This window comes from Esox lucius, chromosome 15 (assembly GCF_011004845.1).
Source record: "Esox lucius isolate fEsoLuc1 chromosome 15, fEsoLuc1.pri, whole genome shotgun sequence".
Classification (NCBI taxonomy): Eukaryota; Metazoa; Chordata; class Actinopteri; order Esociformes; family Esocidae; genus Esox; species Esox lucius.
Genome location: NC_047583.1, coordinates 23255136 through 23279321, shown reverse-complemented (window position 1 = coordinate 23279321; position 24186 = coordinate 23255136). Strand labels below are relative to the sequence as shown.

General features: G+C 40.1%; 1 long non-coding RNA gene across 2 annotated transcripts in view; it reads right to left on the bottom strand.

The window, feature by feature from the left end:
* Positions 1–20611, bottom strand: part of LOC105024727 — a 31205-nt gene extending 10594 nt beyond the window's left edge. The window contains exon 1 of one of the 2 annotated variants that reach the window (XR_003782921.2): positions 20534–20611. This is a non-coding gene — a long non-coding RNA (uncharacterized LOC105024727). Of the gene's footprint in view, positions 1–3359; positions 3682–20533 lie in introns of those variants that run through there. The other variant, XR_829075.5, reaches the window with a different exon arrangement.
* Positions 20612–24186: the final 3575 nt, after the last annotated feature.

Below are 24186 nucleotides of genomic sequence, written 5' to 3'. Positions count from 1 at the left end.
CCAGATTCACCATGTACCCAATACTACCAGTACTGATTTTCAGGGCGCTACCATGAGCAAAACGAGTTCAAACATGTGTTTTCAACATATTTTCAACGCCTTTTCAATGTACTTTGCTCAGGGAGTGGCACTCAATTGCATTATTTGGTTTTGTAAATATCTCTGTTCACAGGATGATGCCTTCAACTGGAAATTGGTTATGAGTGAGCATCAACAAAAGCCAAATGCATACTAAGAATATAGCCCACACCGCAATATCAGTGGTATGGCTTATACAACCAGGAAACAACTGTCATCACTCAGTGAAATTGAGGCCTTTTATAATGCTAACACAGCTAAACTGTGCGTAGTACAGTAGGAACACAAGCTCCAATTACCAAAAAAGGATTTATGTTTTTCATAGGTTTTATAGTTAACATTTGACAGGATATGTTGAAGAGGCTAGACATTTTATATTATTTTTATGACATTATCATTATTGTAATATTATTCTAACATTGTTTATTGACAGTATCTATCACATACAAAAAACACAAATGTTGATATGTCATCTACATAGTTAACACATATTCCTGGTATTACTATTTGTTGACCACCGGAAAAGTACGTGCTTCTTTTGGCAGTAGCTAATGGAGATCCTGATAATAAATAAATCATAATCGTCAATAAGATGCCTTAACGGCTAAATTATGTCTTATCAACATTTATTTAGTTTGTCAGCTTTATATTGAGATATGAGAGACCTTACTGGTGCCACTGTTTATGACAGGAAGCCATAGAAACTAGATATTACATATCCCCCCCACTCCTCCAACCACACTCAGTTAACTAACAGTACACATAGACTTTAATCACATTGCTTTACAGTATGTACTTCAAAGAAGCAAACCACTTTAATTTGTTATCAGAATTGAACCGGAATATATTAACTTAATTAACAGCCGCAGAGCACAATCAAATTGGAAGAAGTTTTCTAAATGATATTATATAATAAACTAGCTTTTTATTGAACGAGGAGGTATTTAAATAAACGGACAGACCCCTGGTGGCAATATGGAAAGATGAAAAGGGAGATGCAGGACATATTAAAAGTAAGGAGAGACGGCGGTCTCAGAGTATGGCTGAGAGGACTGGGCAGTGTATGGCACTCTGTTTGAACACACCATGGGCCAGCGGTAGATTACTGGCAATGTGACTTTTAAAAGTAATTGAGCCAACATTCTGTATGCCGAGTTAACCATGAATAGGGCCTCGCGCTGTGAGCGCAGAAACAATGCCTTTAAAAGCCACAATTTCTATGAACGCGTGAATTGAATCCCGGCCCGCATGCATTTTATCTGACTTAAACAAACAGCGGCTGTAAACATTCACAATGCCAGCTAAAACATGAGTCTGTTAAATGTATCAGTTTCTATTTCTCTCCCTTTCTCCCTCTTTCCCTTCCTCCCCCTGTCTGTACCTCTCCCTTCCTCCCTCTCTCTCCCAACCCTCTCTTTCCTCCCCCTCTCTCTCACTACCTCCCTCCGACTCTGCCTCTTTATTTCTGCCTCTCTCTCACTTCCTGTCTCTTCATCACTCGCGCTTTGCCTCTATCACCGTCCCGCTCTCTCTCCATCTCAGGAGCTTGTGTTCATGTAGATGTATCTAATTGTGTTTAAGGGGGAGTAGTGGGACTAGCTGTGTGTGGGCGGGGGACTACGGACAGTTTCCCTTGGCCAACACAGAGACTCTCACAGGGCTGAAGTGTGGGAAAAACAAAGTCGGTGGTGGTGTCGTATGGCACCCATTATGTCTCTGATTAAAAGCAAGCCTCTTTCCCCTGCCTCACCCCTCTCACCCCACCCAGACTCTCCCCCAACCTCGTTTCAACCCCCAACCTCTCGTCCCTCATCCAAGCCACCGACCACAGATATTTCTCAGGGTCCCTGTGTACTATTTATCCAAGTGTGCTCAGAACTATTGTGGTCGGGGCAGTTTGCCTACGAAAGATAGAAGGAAAAGAATTGCAGAGTGAGCATAAGGATATGTGTGTTAATAGTGTCTGGAGGAGGAAACGGAGGAACCAGTCTGCTAGGTGATGTCTCTGGGACCAGGTTCATTCTTCACCCTTGGACGAAGGCCTCTTTATGTCTATACGTTCACACATTTCCAGTTCACACACATGTTGTGTTCAAGATGTTCATCTTGCATAGTCAGCCTAGCAGTCCTCGAAAATGAGTAGGAGTATGAGAGTAGTGCCGTTTTAAAACGAGAAACCTGCTGAGCTGCCAAATATATTGGTTGCACAATTTGTATATTTTGTATGTCTTTTCCCACCACCGCCACAAACTTTTCTGAGACGAAGCTGTTGATTTGTGGGCAAGTTTTACTGATGGCCTACCAGCAGGTATCTGGCGATTGGTTCTACCTCATGTGATCAAGGATACATCCCCTATTTTTATTCTGTAGAGTAGCTATATTCTTAAAATGGCTCATGCACAGTACAATTACAAGGTACTACCACAAGTTCAGCCACAGTTTGTGTTTTTCAATATAGAAATACATCTCAGCTGAATATCTACTGGCGTTGTTGATGATTACATGACATGGAACAAAGGATGTAATTTACAATGAACTAGACACCTTTCTCTTAAATTTTTGAATTTACAAATTAAAGTAATCTTTAAAAAGTTGTTATTTGGGGCAAAGGGGTCTGATTTCAGAGGGCTGCATTGTTTTAATTTGATGCATATTTACAACAATGTCTGAAAAGTGATTTTCTATAATTCTTTATAGAAATATAAATAATTCTACTTTTAGCTCATGTAAGCTCTAACAAGCCCATAAAGACTTAGGATGACAACAAGGCCTATTAACAAACAAAAAAGTATTTGTAATGGTCACATGATATGTAAGTTAAGTATCATCTTAATTGCCCACCAAGACATGAACCCCATCAACTGCCAAAAAAACTCAAGGGAAATGCAGATTATTTTTCCTGTTTATTGCCTCTTCAGAGAGTTCAGTCGAATCCACAAGCATGAACTTTACTGTAATCAATATGCATAACACCTCAATATCACACATAAACAGTCGCAACCATCAACTGTCAAAAAAACTTTTTCACAGATGTTACCAACAGCAGTAAATTCATGTCCAGTGCAAAACAGGGCACACCATTTTCCCAGATCAAAGCTTTTTTAACAAACTTATGTTTTATAAGCAGCAACATTTATATCTAAGTCAACGTTCCTTGCTAGTGTTGTTATCACCAACTTTAACGAGTTGGCAGTTATTGACTTCAAAGCATTTTACTAGTGAGTTATCTATGCGAATATAAATATACTGAACTAGCTTTGAGATTAGCACAAACTACATACCTGTAAAATCAGACTCTGAAGATTGGTGGATCCTGTTGTAGTTGTACAGTACCGTGCCAAAATCTTAGGCACCTGAAAGTTGCACTAAAGTAAATGTGTAGTAAATGTTTTTTTGCATATCCAATATTACCAAATACAAATAAACACTCACTACCCAAAAACATTACATTACTTCAAATTTCAAATGCCTTCTGGACACTACTGCAAATAGGGCAAAAAAAGTGTTAACGAGTGTTAACTCGATTACAAAATTTTTGTTCATATCACATATAAGTTCATTGTGAAGCGTTCAAAACAAATCTGTATGTTTCAATATTGGACTCTCCCGGACAAGGTGAATATACTCACTTCTCATGTACAGTACTTTGAATGGCATTGCTCTTCAACTTAACTGCAATGGCATGTCAGACTGTTGTAAGGAACGCCTTTGGCAAATACATGTTCACACATTGCTACCAGGCGCCTAATTCAGGAAATCCCCTAAAATGAGAGACACAGACTCACCAAAAGGCACATTTAGCCTCTCTCAAACTTTTTACCATAGCTACCGACTGACTGTCTGACTGGTGGAACACCATCAACACTTTTCACTTACTCGCTTCGATTAAAACTGAGACAAATGTTACACGCCACAGTCTGTAAATGTAACCATGTGTCTCAGGTAATATTACAACGCAACTAGTGGGGATGTATGCAGAGAGGAAAGGAAAACATTTAATAGCTTCCCTGTCCTAGAAACACCACACTCTTCATTGTTAGTCAATCCTATTCTACAGTTTATATTATTCATATATGTTCAATGCATAATCTCTATGGTCACGTACCAGAGAGATCATGAAAATGTGTGTGATTTCGTCTATTTAATGTAAAGTTGCACAATTTTGTAAATTAGGAATTTGATGAAGCAGACCGTAGGAACATAGGGCTCAAGGCGTCAACACAGACAAATATGTGCAAGCCGTTTAGAAAGTGGTTACATAACAGCGTGTTATGCAGCTCTGTAGCTTTTGTAATGCAGGTGTTGCCATGCATTGCTGTGCACCATTTGCACTGATGTGGTCTACTTTCAGAAACCTTCCGGCCAATCTACAACCTACCGCAAGACTCTCTTAACCCCTCCTACGACTCCAAACCGGTGGACTGAATTGACTATTTTAGGTTGCAGTCTGTGTCGTATTTAGCAGCACACAAGATGTAGGCTACATGAAAGGCATAGGTACATAGTGCAGGGACACACAGGACACACAGACGCTTTCAAGAGAATGTAGTATAAAAGGTATGTACATTTAAATCATTTCACAATAAATGTGAACATTCTACTATATTGAGAACAACAGTGCACTCTGTTTTAAACCTGTTGAGCTGTAGTAGTGGAGGGATTCCCCGGTCACAGATGCTTCCCATCTTCCCATGGTTGGTTAGCCTCCAAACTACCATACTGGAGCTGAGACAGGTTTGTCCAAATCCAAACCAACATGGAAGAAATGGGTCCGACAGATAGACAGGGACGGAACGAGGGAAAAGGGAGTAAAGCGAAGTAAGGAAGGGGGAGGAAGAGGATCGAGAGAAAGAGAGAACGATGGAGATTGTGCAAGAGAAGGGTGAGGAGGGTGAATAAGGCAGAGAGAGAGAGAGAGAGAGAGAGAGAAAGAGCAGCGATAGACGGCCTTGACTCACTGTCAAAATGACCAGGCATTTGATTGAGGGACACCACACAGGGGAAAGCAACATCAGTGGCTAGCGCCGCATAGTGCCTGCGTATCCATCCTCTGAAAAAATACGCTGACCCGAACCCCATTTCACTGCCTTTGAGCCTCAGCCAACCATCTGAATCCACTCTGGCCCAAACGAGAAGCTTATTTTTCAAAGTGTCTCTCGTTTGTGCAATCTGGGCACTCTGACTTGTGAAGGGGAAAGAGAGAGAGAGGATGGATATAGAGGAGCTGTAATGTGCCATCGGAGAAGCGTCAGATTATCCTGTCTGGGCTGACGGATCCCTGGATGGGTCAGACTTTTCCTGGTGCATGGTGGGAAAATAATGTGCGGAGAAACGTGTCTCAAGAAAGTTACACTCAACATGTCTCCTTCTAAAGTGGAAAGACTTTTTCACTTCCTCAGATACATGGTCACAATGCAGACTGCCAAATCCTATTGCCATGTGAATATATAGTTGTCGTTACGCAACAACACATTTTCATAAGACTTAAGACTTGCCTAAACATAGCGTAATCCATGGTACATGATTTATTACACTGTTTGATATGTCGATATTCCAAAAACTTTGTTATAAGCACGAGGGCAAAAAAAACGTATTGTGTGAATTAACTGACCAAACCAATGATAAGGATCTGAGGCCTGGTTTGTCCTGTTCGTGTGTAAATTTCCTTCTCCAAGGGAACAAACATCACTAAAAGACACCAGAAGCTCCCAGGTGAATGCAGTGCCCTTCCAGATACCTCTGATATTCAGATGGAGGTGCAGAATGCCCTAAAGCGCAGTTGAAGCTTGGAGATGAGAAGTATCCCTCATTTGCATTAGCCACTTGACATTTCCTAAAGGTTGGCATGAATCCACGCCGGCTCGAGGAACTGGGCCAGTTTCATATTTCGGTGTCAGTTTAATTCTCTCTGCCACTGAGCATTCAACAACACACTCAAGTGACTTGTGTGACAAGCAGTCAGAAGTCCAGACGAGAAGGATTGATAGACACAATTTCAACATTCATATGCAATGGGGAAGGGAGAGAGAAAAAGTGAGACAGAGACTGCTATTAATGAAAAAGTGATTAAGAGTTCAGGAAAAACATCAGTCCTGTTTTCTTTCAGTGTTGCCAAGACTCTCCCTTTACAAATCAAGTAACTTTGCTGATCTCACTAAACCACAAGCTGATGATTGACGGCTGAAGTTACCAGTTGAGATCGATAAATATGTTTTAGATGAACTCAGCAGAATGGCAGATCAGTCTGCATGCAGTGTGACTTAGAGAAGTCTTATTTCAGCCAAGTGAGATTGGCTCAGCACGCCACAAGAGTAAACAAAGACCTACAGTAGGGTCGTTAGATGCAGAGCTGCAGAAACAGGACTCATGAGGAGCTGAAACCAGAATGCTTCGTTATTAGGTCTTCTGTTCCGTTTACAAGTATCAAGTTAGTGACAGTTCAACATTTAGTCCTCTCATGGTTAACAACATGACGGGTCAGCAAGAGCTCTGTACAAATCAGGCCTGTAATGGAGGGCGGCAAGAAAGAAGCTGCTACTCAAAAAGTTTCATCTGAAAGCATGAGTGACCTAGCTACGATGAGAAAAGCCTTTGTGTTCAAATGAGACCAAGGCTAAGATCAAGACATGTGTTGTTCATCTCTATATCATTTCCTATTCCTCAACAAACATATCCACAGTAAACTATGGTGATGGCAAGCATCGCACTGTGGGAATGCTTCTCATCTGAAGGAGCTGGGCTGTCTGTTGAAATCGAATGGAGAATGGATGGAGCAAAACACAGGGAAACACTGCAAGAGAACCTGCTTCAGTCCACAAAAAAAAGAGGATAAAGTTCCCAAAAGAAAAACCAATGTTACCTTTGAACAATTGAGTTTGAGTGTCAGTGTTAATACAAAACAAAATTGAAATGTAATTTGTAATAATAATATGAGAGAATTAGTAAGGGTTTACAATTTACGGCGCGCTTACTACACCACAGGTAAATTTAGCCCAACAGTCAACTGTCCAATCTACCCAATATGCACAGTGACAATAGTGGTACGTAGATAACTGCTGTATCTGAAATAGATTATCTAGTAATAATAACATACACACAATTAGTGTAATCTGCGTCCATTTTCCACATTAATTCACAAAAACATAGAGGAATAGTTAATAGGAATAATCGAGGCCAAGTGTGTCATTGTGTGTGAAAGAAAAGGGCAGACATGCGACACGCAGCTAAAACAAGCCTCCCCTATCGTGGTTCTTCAGGGACATAACAATTATCCAAATGAGACAAGCCAACAACATCGCAACGAAATTTATAATTTCATGAGTTTTCAAGTAAGTTCAGTCGAGTTCCCTTGAAAATGTATTGAGAAAAGCTACTCGCATGTTTCATGCCATTGGGACCAGCAGTGGGCCGCCCTTCAGCCAAGCCTGTCCAGAAAGGCAGAGTAGCAATGTTGCATTTCTACTTCTGGTGATTCTGGTCGTCAAGGCTGTCAATGTCCACGGCGACAAAAAAAAATGAGAAAAAAAAAAAACGAAAGTAGATGTGGTGCCGCTGACAAACATCGCACGGACCAACCAGGTGACGAAACGTCGTCCGTGGTAATGAAATCACATCTGTTGGAAACTAACCCGTCAGACTTGATCGTTGTTAGAAGGTCACGGCTCCGGGGGATGTACAGGTCGGTCCCTCTTGCCCTCTCACCGACGGGCAGGTACTTATCTGACTGACTGAAGTGGAGGAGTCAAGCCGCTAACATTAGAATTACAAAGGCGGGCATGGCTGAGACGAGATGGCCAGGGTTCACAGGTGCAGTGCGCTGATAAATCCAGTGATACGGCGGGGAGATTAGAAAAGTCAAAAGTGATCATGTGTAATTGGTTATCTCACCTCAAGCACCTCACGGGGGTATTATCCTCCGTGAGCCCCCTTGTATTCTTAAGTGGACTGCTGGCGAGCTGGAGAGGCGGAAAGTTTTGGAGGCTTTGAAATGTCAGTCTTGGAAAACTCCAAGATGGCTTCTCTTTCTCTCTCCCTGGGTCTGATGAAAGAGTAGGAACATACACTCTTCACGGACACACACACACATGATCACATGCACGCCATTATGGACGGACACACACACACACACACACACAAACTCACACGTGCGTGTGTGCGTGCGTGTGTGTGTGTACACTAACGCATGCATACACCCACACAGCTCGATCCATGCAGGTACTTCACGTTAGCTTTCATTATCAGCTTTCCCTCTCCACATAATTGAGAACAATGCACGTTGAGTTCCTCGCACCGTTTCGTAAGAAGGATGAATACATCATTATCCGTGACATCCCACATAAACACGTCCTTCGGTAAACACTGTTGAGCCTGTGACAGAGAGGAGAGGAGAGGAGAGGAGGGATGAAGACAGAAAGGGAGAGGAAAGGAGAGGCTGCTCGGCTCCACTTTGTGAACAAAATACAGCCATGATTCGTATTTGCCATTTCTGCCGGCATTAGTTTAGAAACTTGCACAAAGCGTATTTAATTTCTTAATCCCGACTAACGCAGATAGATACATAGAGAGGATGATCAGAATTATGGTATCACGGTGCCATAATGAAAAGAGTGCTGTGCACCCTAATTTAATCAATATTAGAATATCTGCCAATTAGTACCATTATTTTACTTGCATTTGAAAATCAGGACCCTGCTAATTTATCGCAGCTCTATCTCCCTCTCTGGTTGCATTACAAATGTGATAACAATGGTTGATTTTTGATTTTCCCATTTTAAATTATAGGGAGAGGCTAGATTCTAATTAGTCTCCATTGAAAATGTTGATGAGGTTTAACTGGCAAAATTAATTAAAAGTTTTCTTAAGATTAGAATCATGACGTTTTGAGTATTTAATCAAAATATAATTTTAGCAATTAATTAAACCCTAATTTGCATACATATGTTAATTTAGAAAAGGGGATATGATTCCAATGAAATGTTTAGATAAATGTCGTAAACAAATCAAACACTTCAGCTAAACGTGTTGGTTTTGTCCTGTACTGTATGGGTGACCTTTATGGACATGGTTGTGACCCACTGTTGTACGTTCTCAGTGAGAAATAGTTGCAGTAATGGATACCACAGCTATGTATTAAATCATAATCTTAATTCTTTCCCTGGCTTCAACCCACTTTATAACTCCAGATTAGCTTCACATATCCAATTTTCCTAGCCTGTTCTGATTACCATGCTTATCTGGCAAGCCTCTTAATTGAAGATACACAATGTACATATAGTTTGTGAATCAGTTTCGAATGCTCTTAACTTTAAGAAGGATTACGCAATATATCTGCAATCCTTTCCCCCCTGAATGTGGAGCTAAAGAAACTAACATTTAGAGTAAGTAACCGCTATAAAGGAAAGGAACAGGGAGGGGTGGGGTGGGGAGGTAAACGCGGGGAGGAAAGTTAGCTTCTCTCTAATCCCTTGCTTCCGGTTGAGGTTGACATTCATTCTCTCTTCTTTTCTTCCTGAGTCGGTCGGTGTGTTCGTTCGCCGAGGGAATATGTGATTCAATTAAAGACACACATATCTGGGAGACAAGGAGCCTTTTAGAGCTGGGGTTAATGGTGAGTTATTGTATCAGAACAACTCCGTGAACATTGCTTAATTTCCCCTCTCTCTCGCTCTGTGGTTAATAGCTATTTTAAGAGCGATATGATGTATTACTGCAGCGCCCCCCCCCCCCGCCCCCCCAGGGATCTAAAGGGCTTCGGCATTGAATACCATTTAAAATGGTAAAACAAATTCCTGGTCAATGAATTTTTATTCAACCCCCCCAAACCCTCATTCAAATTTGATGGAATATTACCTTTTAACCACCTATTTAAATTCTGACCAGATCCTGGTCAAACGGCTGTAGAACATATAAAACTTGTAGTTTAGCTTTTGATATGCTGGACTCGTTGATTTGTATTAGCGTGCAGGGCAGGTTTGGAAGACTTGAAGAGAGAATAGTAAACTGAGTAAAAAGAGTGGCAAAGCATTTCCATTAAATGCAGGGTAAAATAATAGTTGAGATGATTTAAACCGATATAACGTACCAGTCAAATACGTTTTGGGACATTTGTATAACAAATTTCATTAACTTCCCCCGTGTAAAACTCCCCTATGTAAGAAAAAGATGACAGGTAACAAGTTGAATTTACTAATCTGGGCTCCTCTTTTAGGTTCTTTAACACAAAGCCCTTGTACTGTCAACATGTTCACAATATGAGTTCAATACACACACAGATACACACACACACATCCACAAATGACAGACAGACACAAACACCCACACACACCCACATCCACCCACGTGGACACACACAGGCAGACACACACACACACACTCCCCACACCCCCCAAATAGGAAAAAAAAGAGCCCAGCTGTGTGTGTCCGCACACGACCAATGGAGAGACAGGGAAGAGGGGGGAGAGCGCAGTGTTTCCCCCCAGCAGAGGGTGCTCATCCGAGAGTGAACAAGACAACCAAGACCCCCTGAGGCCCAGGGGAGGTTTTAGCCAAATTAGAAGTGGAACCCCCAGGAAAAGCACCATCGTTCCACCTGGTGGGACCGCGTGTCCGTGTTGTGTGTGTGTGTGTGTGGCTCTTGCCAGATCGAGTCTTAATGGTTGCAGCAGTCCTGTCCTGGGCATGGTAATCACACCATTTGTGAATGAGCTATTACCTAATGAAATCTGAAGAATGCTTGGCAGTACCCGGGCCCACTTGGCTTTCTGTGTCGGCTGCCGGTTCCAGCTCGCACAAAGCCATGCCATCATATTTAGGACTGGCGTTTCTCTAGACGAGAGGTGGGCCAATGTGTATTCTGCTCTGATTGTTTCGGTAAACTATCATTAGCAACATGGCTTTCCTGTGGGGCTTTAGCTTCTACAATATTTGTTGAAGTCAAAACCAGTAGATATTGTGACAAACGTGTCCAGAAATTCCATTAGTCAACGTATGCAATGATCAGTGGTTAGTTAAGTCCACACATGTCCTCCTGTATTGGCAATGAGTTATTTTAAATGGATGTAAGGTTCCTACTACATGTAGACATTTTGCAGTCTTGAGTCTAGACTATGCATTTACACCTGTTGGCAAGACATGAGGGGAAAACGCCTCTTTTATATATTTGGAGGTAAAGGGCAGGATGAAAAGCGTTTAATTGAGCACATAAAGAAAAACGTCCTGCCCTTTTCCATACTAAAACATACACTTAAAATGTTTTTGATTGGAAGCAGATTTGAAATGAGGAAATATGTTCTCTGCATCAGTTCTCCATGTTGTATGTCCGACACTCTGAAGTGATGAAGCCCCCCAACATACATGCCCCCCCCCCCACCCACACCCATATACTTAGGCTCCATTCACTCCATTTATTTTGTCTTAATGTGTGTGTGTTCCAGAGACTGGCAGTCAAAGTACACAAACACACACACTACACATACAGTACCAGTCCAAAGTATGGACACACTAACTCATTCACTTGATTGACTTTTGAATGGTACTGTACATTTATTTATATACATATATATATATATATATATATATATATATATATATATATATATATATATATATATATATATAAACATAAGTGTGTGTATATCTATATATATATATATATAAACATAAGTGTGTGTATATCTATATATATATAAACATAAGTGTGTGTATATCTATATATATAAACATAAGTGTGTGTATATCTATATATATATAAACATAAGTGTGTGTATATCTATATATATAAACATAAGTGTGTGTATATCTATATATATGCACAAACAACCGCATGCTCACACACACACGTGCATAAATAGACACGTGGTGACTGACGTGGGAGCGAGAGAGTAAAAGTTTGTCCACTTTGTCAGTGTCATCATACTGCCCTCTTTTGTCAGTAGGAATCCAGAGGAAACACCAAGAAAGCCTTTATATTCTTCCTTTTATGACAAGGAGCATTTTATCTAAACTGTCATTTAATGCTTGAATGGATGAATTGTTGTGTTTATCCCAAGACAGGATTGTTTTTGCCTTTTTTATCTTTTTCTTTATTTTCTCCACATTTGTGGAGGGTGGTGAATAGTGAAGAGGAGGATGAGGAGAGGGGAGGAAGAGTGTGAGAGGGGTCGTGATAGACAATTTGTCTAATGATTGAAACTAGAAAGTCTGGGGGTAAAAGCACCACTCTCTGCCCCTAATACGTACACCTCCACCTGTAATTGTTCATCAATAGAGTATTGATCACTACATACATAACTGACCTCTGATCACCCTGCCCTCCCTGATCACCAGCCTACTCTTCCGTTTCGCATCCATAGATGAACCAATCACAACCAATTCCTCTATTAACATGGTTATAAAAAGGAATAAAACCTTAGCAAATGTCTATTGTACTGATATTAGGAGAGATATATAGATTTCACATAGAATACATTATTACAATTGACTCAATTCAAATTGTGTTCAAAAACAGAATGGATACAGCACAGACCAATAATGGAAAATCTAAAAAAAATATAATAAGTGACCACATGGCCCAGGCAACAGCTTCACCTGTCACACTGCAAGAATCAGTGTGTTTAAAATATGAAGTCAAATATGCAACGGTATGAAATGTGAACACTAACTTCAAAATCCTGTATAAGCAATTCAGTACTCAAAGCCAAGCAATGCTTTGTCACTAAGCTAAGGTGCCCCATATGGCTGTGATACATTTCCTTGTGTGTACTTTTGGTGTACCGGCAGAGAAAACTTTCATTGAGTAGGGCTCCTCATGTGGTCAAACAAAGGAACTGACAGAAGAATATGAATTGAGGAAGTTTTGATACATCCGGATGTTTTATGGCCAGTAGTATTGTCTTAAGTTATAGCAATAATAATGGTCATTATTTGTATTAGTACAATCCTGGATAATATCGTGTTACATTTTTTTGTAGTAATATCTATGATTGCTACCAGTAATTCAGTGACAAACCAGCTGTACGGATGAAAAGCAGAATATGGTTGATAGAAGAATGAATGAGACCAGCTTTGATCTTCTTCCACCACACTTAAAAATCACTGCACGCGTTGAGATCCCTAAACTGTCTTCATGACCTCCTGGGTGTTACTTGCTGCTCTGACCAGGCCACAATACACGCAACACGAACCAGCCTACTGATTCCCTATTAATGGATGTACAGACGCACTATGTGCCAAAAAGAGGTAATCAACACCTCAGAGAAACTCCAACTCCATATAAAACTGATAAAGGCCGAACAAGGAAGTGACACATAATCACCTGGAAGAGCTCTAAAGCAGCGTTCTCATCCTGATCCTCTTCCACCGTCCGAAACGGTTCTCAAAACGACCAAATCCTCTTTCTGGTCAATGTGCCGCTCCAGTAAGATCAGCAGGTGTCCAATCTGACCATAATACCATTCAATATTCATATATCCAATCTTAGATTAAGCGTTCATCCCATTATGAATACAAAGGGTCTGAAGTGATGGACAATGGATCAGGACATCTGAAGTTAATCTGATGGCAAGAGGTGATATTAGATTCTGGCCTGAGATTTAACTGAATCGGACCTCATCTGACGTCAGTTTAAAATGATATCACTTACTGATTTGTGTTGGTTTACAATATACCATTGTTTGTGAAGTGGACAATGTTGAGGCCATTATACTCAGCATAGTCACAACTTTTCAATCAGCAGTTAAAATAATAAGAAAGCATTTCCCCACCCAGTCCCTGAAACATGTTTTCAGGCTGTGAAGTATTTGCTTTAATTCATCTTGTTTACAAACATTGTATACCTAATGACAGGATTGTGACCAAGGTCACAGTAGCCTTTATTTCATAACATGCTTCATAACAGGATTTTACAAAGTTATAATAACTTTGGTTGCAATAAAAAAGTGCTGAATAAAATCTAACAGTGTTACTCTGTCAAGAATGTGTAAAATATGTTGTGTTCACTACTTTCTCACGATAATATCCTATCAGGAACCACAAAAACCAAATATGAAAAACATAAATGGAAACTGAAATAAAAAAACATTACTGGAAACTTAAATATTAAATATAATGATTATGTGAAACATTTATTTGCTTCTGTATGTAAAATAAAGTTCCACTATTGAATATAAACCTTTGAATTGAATTATCACACAATAAAGTGCTTCCTGTGTGATAGACAGACAAAATAGTTTAGATATCATTATAATCACAAAGAGGTTTGCAATGTCTCATTTGTTATGATTTAGACTTTCCAATTCAGACATTTATTTTTTATTTTCATAAAATTACAATAGGTCCTAGTTTCCCTATATCGGGCATTGAGCCCCTTGTAATGCCATTGAGAGAAATGTGCAGTTGGCTTACCGACCCAGAGTTACGTCAGTAATCTCCAATTGTCACCAAATGTGGTTTAACCCGAGCTGTTTCTGTTTTCTTCCTACATATGTGGTTCAAACTTTTTAACGGTTTAGGGGGCAATGTGTTTTGAACTTGTTACTTAATAAAGATAAAAAGATAAGCCGAGCCGTACTCACAGAACCAAGTGAACAAAGCTGCTTAATGAGATGTGAGAACAGAACATCATCAGTGAAGATATTCTTCGCTATAAAGATCACAAAACAGTATTTACTCTCTGGTGATCTGAACTTCCTAATACTTTTGGATTCATTTTAGTCACTTAAAACCATAATTCCTTTAGATTGAAATACTGTCAAAAACACTGTCAGATTGATTTAATAATAATAGTAATTGATTGTCATAGACCAAACATTGTACATTAGATTAGGATGTCATCTTTTTGCATGACAGGGTTACGCCTTATGGTCCTTTAACATCATGGGTTGGTTTCCCAGACACAGATTAAGCCTAGTCAAGGACTAAAAACAACAAACTCAATGGAGTTTGCACTAGATTTGTTTGTCCTTGTCTAGCTTTAACAGTGTCTGCAAACTGGCCCCATATGTTTCCTTTGGAGTGCCATCACATTGTTCAAAACCACTGCATATTTTACTTTTCACAGCAAGCCTAACCACAGATAATATTAATAATAATAATAATAATAAAACTAACAATTGTAATACTTTTATTAGAATACAATAACATTTGATTAAAAGTAAAACAAACACACTTTAGATTCATATGGTTATTTCGCCCATATTGATAAGAAATTACAATATACTATCAGAACAAGTACAATAATTAATTGATGAAATATATTGGAAATGAAAAATCATCCTACACCATGATTTCCTCCATTCATAAAACATATAGAGTAGACTACATGACCATAGTAGAAACATTGCCATAGTAGAAATTGAATAATTGGTTTACGTTGTACAGAATGATTGTGAAATACTTAAATCACCTTTAGTCAGGTAACAATAGCTCTGATGATAAAATCAAAGGGCAATACCTCAAAAAAAATTGTTGCAAGGACTAAACAGATAACCATGGCGTCTGTGTTAGGGAACAGTAAATTTGTGTTCAATGCTGATTGCATCTGAGATCTTTCGCGCTGGCGAGTTAAACATGTATTGATGGTTTATCAAGAGATCCGATAGCGATAATCTAGTGGTCAATCTCCGTTGCAATGTCCCCTATATTTCAGGATCTGATGGGGCACGGCAGTTAACCTAAGCTTGTGCAGCATTTGGAAGCTATATTCTTCAAGAATAAACGGATAAATATAATTCACGTATAACTCCACAAACGGGTGGAGGAGCTGTATATTGCCCCTTCAAAAAATGTACTGTGAGTTAAAATTGAATAGGACAAAGAAAGTCAGGGCCAGTGTTATGTTTGGTATTTCATAATGTGAGCACATGCAGTCGGTGAGTTCCTGCAGTATGAAATATTTTATGTCATGTTCTTTCACACCTTTTTCGTGTCTTCTGCTCTGTCTCAGTGTCTCTGTCCAGGATGTCTTTCTATTCAACCAGCAAACTGAGGACGTCCTTAGAAAGTCCACTGGGCCATGAAACCACCTCTTCACTGTCCGTGGGAACTCTTTTCTGTTTACAGGGGCAGGAAACACCTAGCAAAGGTCATCAGTTAATAGCAAGCCTAAGAACCAGGAGGCTTGGTGGTTGAAGTGTCAGATGTTTCTAGTAAGTGCCAAAGCAGTAGTTTCAACAACCGGTGAATACGTCTTCCTCTGTCTTCACATGGATCACATTCAGCTTTAATGTACGGTACCAGTCAAATGTTTGGACACACTTACCCATTCACTGAACATTAAATACCATCATCACTTTGTGGAATAGAAAAAAAGGCCTTCAGGGATTCACAGAAACCTCATTCAGTCATACATGCAAAGCGGTCGGCCCTCTTGACAACAATGCTCATCTTCACTCCAGATAATGGCTGGCACATGCATTGTAAAGCCACAGGCCATTGTGAATGTATTGCGAGTTCCTCTGTGTTTGAGGGCCTTGGCAGATACATATAAAGACATAGAGGGGTGTGTGTGTGTGTGTGTGTGTGAGGGGGGGGGGGTTGTGTGGGTGTGTGTGGTGGGGGGGGGTGACAGCACTGGATGGTCTACTCTCTTGTCTCAAGAAGCTGCCATCACTGCATTCCAATGTATAAAGATGATGGAGGGGAAAAAAGGGACGCTTTTCACAACACGTCTGATGGCCAGGATCAAAGGCATCGCCTTGGAAGAAAAATAATAGAGAAAATGGAGAGGAGGAGCGAAAAAACAACATTTAATCATAAATTGTGAGTAAACAAGCAACAACAGAGATGAGAGGTAGCATCCAAACCACGTCCAAAGAGTCTTCCGTGACTCCATTCTCTCAGAGCCCAGAAGCCAGGGAGTAAAAACACGGGTAGAGGTTATCTCGACTGAGAATTGCCTATTTTGGAGAGGGCCAGCAGGTGTTTGTGTCATGCGAGGAGACAAGAGTCGTCACAGCAAAGGCAGCTGGGTAGTGTGAAGAGATAACAACTTGAAAAACAAGCGAGTGGTTTTTCTTTCTCGGGCCCCGCGACAAACAGTCAAACCGCATATGGTCGCTTTCGTGTCTCTGAAACATAAGGTGTGCGTGTGGTTGCAGCCCCAAGTCCTTTACTGTAAAGAGAACCTGCTAAGTGCTGGTCTCTGCTCTCAGGATCATTTTCACACCAGTGCTAATTTGTGTTAAAAAGGAGGGTGACATTTGTGATCCTGTAGGTGGGGGTTTGAGTAACAGTTTGAGTTTGCACTATGTGTTTCCGAATGGCTGACCTTTTGCCACCTGTTATTAGAGAAGCCGACACAATTTTTTAGCTTTTCAAAGGTAAGCGACGATCCCTCATCTGAGTATGACCGTATTTTGGCTCAAAGCCTCCATTCGGCCAATCTCGCACGCCCACTACTGATTCCTCACAGAAATGACAGATTCCTGTGTTTGTTGTTTTCTGTTTCATCCACTTGCTGTATGTATCTTGTGCCAGATTTAGACATTATATGAGCAAAGAACATTTTCTATGCAATTTAACTGCCTGCATTTGAGATAATGCAGCTCGGCTAAACCTACCAACATTTAAATATCCAGGTGTGTGTTGGTTATTTAAGCATGCCTGCAGTACAAGATGTTTTACACACTCAACATTATATACATGTATACATGTATGTAATTTACCAGATGCTTTTAGCCTCCCATCTGTAACAATAATTAATCAATGTTACCATGGAGCTTGGGCAGGATAGTGTAGATTACACAAGGCCTATTTGACACCTAACATGAACTTCATGAAGACTGCCTACACAAGATTTTGAAGGCTATTTTCACTTTGCTGATAACGACCTTTTGCCCATCATTTGTGTGTAGAAATGAGTGTGAAAATGTCGACCTGTTATCAACACCTTTATCTGAATGCCATTTTATGGGGGAAAGTCCCAATTCCTATTGTTAGACAATAAGACAGAAACAGGCTAATACTGATAAACTGGAAGTTATTTAAGTTTTGTGTGCCTGGCGGGAGGGGGGGGGTTCTTTCTGCAACCAATAGAAAATTGGTTGTTGAATAGCATATACTATATGTAGATGAACACAGCACACTAGCTCTAATCATAGAGGGGAATAGACTATAGTCGACTACATTCCAGCTGTCAATACTGTCACTGCGACCACAAACAGTTTTTACACAATTTAGCCATTTTCAAATTCAGATGGCGCCCCTTTTTGGAAGATTCTCCTAACAGATATGTGTTACAAATTGAGCGTGTTGAAAGAATGGAGCTAGCCTCCTACCATCACTCTCCTGCTTTGCGGGGAGAAAGTGGCAATATGCAATTCTGCTACAATTACAACCTGCTGGGTCTCATCAGACATGGGTAGCTTTTGCTCGTCTCGTCTGCCTCTCTCTCTGTATGTCTGTCTGTGACAGACAGAAACTCTGAAAACCATGGCCACTCCGTCAACATGTAATAAATACTCCCACGTTGTTGATGCCTAAAACAGTGTACCTCTTAGTGACATGCGTACCGTAAACAATATCTCTCAGTTGTGTTTTTACTCAACTCTCTTTTTTTGTTTTAGAATAAATCTGCCGAAAGTTGGGTGTTTGAAAGTGCTTGAGGAATTAACATATGCAAGGGCGGGGGGTGAAATATTCAGGAAATATTGGTCATTCCGATGAAAAGATATAGCACATTTATTGTTTTATGTTTTGTACAGCAAGCGTAGCTGTATTTTGCAAGGGGAAATCATATGTGGCTAATTGTTTTTCACTATTCCTTGTGTGAAATTTCAGGGGTATCCCACAACCAAGAGCAGATTTTATTGCATACATTTCTTTTCATTATAAAGCCTTAGCTATTATATATATATATATATATATATATATATATATATATATATATATATATATATATATATATATATATATATATATATATATACACACACACACTTTCCACATTGACTGGGTGACATCCTCTGTATAACAAAACAGCCACACGCACAGTCACACACACTCACGGTTAACAGAGAAATAAATCACGAATATCATGAAAAACTAAATATGCGGCTGTGTCAATGTTAATTTGGGAAACCATATTTTGGTGAATATGAGTTGTGTTGAAAAGTAATCGGCCTAAAAATACAAGATATTTGATGAATATTCAAGCATTGTTCCTGGAAATGTAACCCGCCAACTACTCCAACGGAAGGGAACATCAAAAGGAAATAAGTCAAGGTCCTTGGAGAGTGGGTGTGGTAGCGTATTAAATGGTGTAATTAATAACATTCTCACATATCTAGAGAACTTATTAAAGACGAGAAGTCACTTACAGAGTGACACTTGAATAGCACTCAAAGATTTGTCACTATATGATTAATTTAACAGCTAATTTGAAACTGTTAACAAGGGTTAACTGAATGGACACATTTCAGCAGTTACAGCGTTAGTTCAGATTGAAATAGACATTGGCAGCTCTCGCTCTCATTTGCAGACAAATAAATGACTAATACGGGGCTATTAAACATGTATTTTGTACATTACATATCCTGTATGAGGACAAATGCCGGGCATTTTTATTGCATTTATCAGAATATAATTCACTGACACAAAATGTGGAATAAAAACAAAATGGTATAATACGATTCCATATAATTCCTTCATTATAAAGGCAAAATATTAAACCAGATTCAAAATGATGTTTCCACTGACTTGGGACTTTTGTCTGACATTGTCGCAGTCAATATCCTCGGTAAAAATATCTGAAGTTATAACGATGCCGCATCACGGCTGACTGTGAAATCACCATAACTAGCCAAACCAGAAACAGGCGCACATTTCTTTATCAAATGTTTCTATGAGAGTTGAATTTTCAAAGCAATATCTTTTTCAAGTTGAAATCCTGAAGGTGAGGTTTCACTAAGTCACTGTGCCTCCCCTATTAACATGTTTGTACGCAAATGTATGCGAAAAATAAATGTATGCGAATCACAGAACGTCCCTATTGATACATGCCTTATACAGCATATGTTTGTCATGGAATGTTTTTAAAACTTAATTGACATGATATTTTGTAACCAGAAATATTAGACTCTAGGTCTTCCTTAGCGGAAAGGCAAATCGTCAGAGCAGTAAGATCCTCAGAACACAATATTCTGCGACTGACAGAAATGCCAGAACATTTTCAGCTGTAGATGTGCATTAATGACTGGTGGGCTAATTCCACAAAGAGACAGGTTTATAACACTGTAGACTACAGACTAACTGGAAGACAAATCAACACCAGAGGAAGCAGAGAAGCAGGGCAGTATGGAGAGGGTTGTAACGATCAGTTGTTTTCAGAACTGGGAGACACTCACCCTGCTTTAGGCTTCCTCCATCTGTCTCTGCCTCACTTCCCCTTCCCTCCCATCCACACACACACACGCTCTCTCTCACACACACACACACACACACACACAACAGGTGTGTTTACCTCAGCATTGCGCAGGCAGACCAAGGACCTTGCAGACAGGCGACAGACGTCCTACAGCTCCCCCCTCAGTCAGAGCCGAACCTCCACTGGCTCCTCTCCGTCCCCACACAGGTACTCTCTCATTCTAACTGTGAAGCCGCCGTGTCTGCTTCCACTACTTGGACGATTCTTCATTTTGTTAGTATCATCGCCTTACCTTCTGCTGTGTCTCCTGATCACCGGCTCACCCACTGACACGCACGCAGGGAAGAGCGAGCCAACAGTCATACCTGCCCTTCTGATTTCCTCAATGTGCGCGCATCTCTGCATCGTGTTTCTCTGATTAGCTACCTGTTTTCAGCTCAGTACATTTGATATTTATTTATTATTTATTTGGGCTCCTCTGAAGCTGTAGTCTCGTTTCATTCTTCACACATAACCGTGATGGGAAGACGTGTACAGCGGGCTGCACGGGGGCGTGAAGGAGGGCGCCGTGTAAAACCGTACTCCTGTATAGCTATTAGTAATGCGACGCTCCAAGAATAAAATGCACCCGTTGCCACTCCGGCTATACCTTCTGAACATTGTTTGTCATGTAATCACATTCTATGGACTTCTTCTTTATCCAATTGTTTGAGGGGGCTGGGCGTGCTTTGCATTGAGCCCAATGGGGGCTGTGGGCGCCGTTTGCCAGTGCCGTGAGGGATGTAGATGCCAATGATAGACACATTGTGTATGCTGGGTCGGGTCTCCTTCACTTCTACCAGAAGTAGCATTATACCAGCTAGGCCGTTTATTTTCCGAAAGGCTAGATAAGTTAAATTTCTTCCCTCCCTCCCCTTTACCCTGCGTCTACTTCTCTCTCACCCTCTCGCCCCCCCCCCCCCCCTCTCTCTCTGACACAAATCAGCACGCTTAGAATAAACTGCATAAGTTATCAGCTCCTTGGAAAGCAACGCAAAAGGAGAGAGCAAAAAAAAAAGAGAGGAGACTTCTATCACTTAATGAAAAATAGCTTCCCTTTTGGACAGAACTTCATAGGCTGCAATCAAGCCCTGGCCCCCTCGTCTTGACGTGCAATCGAGGCAAATCAAGTCAGCATCTATTAATAATATTTCCCTGGCTCCTTTCATTCCAGCACATGTCCTACGACTGTCAAGCTCGTGATGGAGCACTGCCTTTATCTCAACCTCGGCCTGCTCTGTCACAGTGATAAACAATTCTAACAAGAATCAGAATAAAGATCTCCCCAGTAGACTCCAGGAGATAGAGGCCCTTTTTTCTCATTTTCTAGACGGCAAAATGTAATCTAGTGCCTGGGCCCTTTCTCCCACCCCCTCCCATCGTCTCCCCTCTATCCACCCCCGTCCCTCCACCGCACCCCCTCCCTTTTTTTTTTCTCTTCTCTTTTTTTTTTCAAGCGTCACATTCAAAGAGATGCAAATTTATCAGAGCTGGGACCTGATCGACTCGAAGCGCAGCGTGAATGTCAAAGCGCGGGCTTTAGAACCTGAGACACCTCCGTTACTCAGTCTCTCTCTCGGTTTCTTTGCACAGCCAGTGTAATGAGCAGAACCGGACTTAGGTGGAAGGGATGAAGCGGACAGCTAGGCCGCAGCATCCGTCTGGGCAGATCCCCCCCACCACTCATCCACTCACCGACGGGAAAAGTCACTGTGGCACCATTTTGACGCATAATCATGAAATCCGTGGCAGGGGTCTTTTTTTGCATAGGTTGCATATTCTGACACCCTGACGATATATTAAGCCCAAGGTGTTTTCTGTGAGGGGGTTCTCCGTAAAAGTGAAAGGGCACTTAGATTTTAATAAAATCAGTAGATTGAAATATTATTTCAGCATTTTTCATTTGAATATCTGACTGATGCTTAGTTTCATGTAGGGCTGTTAAATTATTAAATTAACCAATTGCTGGTTAAACGCTCACTTTTCTGTCGTTTATTACAATTTATCATCTTTTATCAAAAAAAGATTATTTGCTCAAGTGGTCTTCCAAAAAAATGCCTTTTAAAAAAAGCAATAGTGTGAGTTACACATAAAAAATAATGTATATATAGCTTCTTTTTTTTTACTTAAGTCACTATAACATAAAGCATCCTCCAATCAGTTTTACTGAAGTTGACACATGCCCATACAGTATACACTAACAAAAAACACACAATTAAATATTGAGATACATAACAGGCAAATGTTTTTTCTTTAAAAGAACAAAAACACAATTGCTGAATATTTTATAATATCTGCAATAATATTTTGGTCATTATATATTTTTTATTCTCAAGATAAGACTTTGAGAAGCCAAGCACGCTGTGTCAACATGCTCCTTTGTAAAGCTTGGAAATTATGATTCATAATAATCATTCCATAATCTATAAAAGTTATCTGATTCGAATATGTAATCCACCCCTTACATCTTATGATGTAAGTACATTGTAATTTATATATAAATCACAAAAAAAAAAAATTACAATATACTTAGGTCATATATATATATATATAGCCTAGCAAAAGTATTCATACCTCTGACCTATTCTCTCATATTAATAAAATAAATGTTGTTCTATTTGATATTTTGTTTTCAATCACTTCAATCCATTGGTATATGTGACATTGTTTATGATGGGAAATGTTTGTAAGAATTCAAAAAACTCAAACAAGTTTTTTGCATTAGTATTCAACCCCTGTGCTGTTGAAGCTCCCAGTTTACACAGATGAAAGACATTATTAGGAGCTCTGCATAACACTGGCATGTACTGGATGCCGGCAAGAAAGAAGCAGTTGCTCAAAACGCACCATCTGAAAGCATGACACAAAGCTTGCTATGATGTAGGATGTTTTCATGGTTAGATGAAACATAATGGACAAAAGTCTTTAAAATAGTTATTTATGGCGCAACCGTAACCCTGCACGGCACACTGTAACAGTAAAGTTAGGTGGTGGCAGCATCATACTGTGGGAATACTTCTCATCAGATGGAACTGGGGGAAGAATGGGTGAAGCAATACCTGCTTACTGGTAATAAAAATATGTATTGGGAAGAAATTCACCTTTCTGCAAGACTATAATCCCAGGCAAAAAGCCAAGCAACGATGTCCTACGGTGGCCCAGTCAAAATATTGATTAAAAAAACATTGAGAATATGTGGTACTATTATGGTTAACAAGTGTCATCCAAACAACATAAACAAACTGTAGTACATTTGCCATGGAGAATGAACTAAAATCCCTCCAACACTGTGTGCACACCTGGCACATTCTTAAGCTGACAGGCCACATAGAAGTGAAATAATAGTGTAAAATGTTATTTTTTTAACTACTGATAGAACTTTCATCAGATTTATAGGAATGTGTTTGTGTTTCTGGAGGTGTGGTTTATCATTCAAGTGCTTACACATGATTACATGTTTTGCTCACATGCTTGAAATATGTCCTATTGAGAAAATATCAAACTATATTTTTACACTTTGTTCAATTCCAGTAAGATATGTTTAATACATTTTGAACTAGTCAGTATACACTCACCTAAAGGATTATTAGGAACACCATACTAATACTGTGTTTGAACCCCTTTCGCCTTCAGAACTGCCTTAATTCTACGTGGCACTGATTCAACAAGATGCTGAAAGCATTCTTTAGAAATGTTGGCCCATATTGATA